Below are 365 nucleotides of genomic sequence, written 5' to 3'. Positions count from 1 at the left end.
ACACGGAAATGTAGTAATTACACCATAAATGCATATAATTAAAGTCTACTGTTTCACAGTCAGCACATGGCTTTTTGGCTAGATTTAAAAGGAAAAGTGCACCTTTAGATAAACAAGGCAATAATAGATGGTTACAGATATAGATAGTTAAAGTTATATTTGTTGAGTTTAAACGTGAATGTCTATGAACGATTGTATTACTGTACTGTGATAAAAGAGAATCAATGCTGAAAAAGCGTTTTCAGAAACAACATTTGGATTTGAAATCAAAATAATGGATAAATGTTGTGTTTGTGGTAAACAGCCGCGGATCAGGAGCGGACTGCAAACGCGTCCTGTGCGAAAGCAAAATGAGTCCGTGCTGC

This window comes from Sinocyclocheilus anshuiensis, unplaced genomic scaffold, assembly GCF_001515605.1.
Source record: "Sinocyclocheilus anshuiensis isolate Anshui unplaced genomic scaffold, SAMN03320099.WGS_v1.1 scaffold1431, whole genome shotgun sequence".
Lineage (NCBI taxonomy): Eukaryota > Metazoa > Chordata > Actinopteri > Cypriniformes > Cyprinidae > Sinocyclocheilus > Sinocyclocheilus anshuiensis.
Note: the sequence above shows the minus strand (reverse complement) of the source record.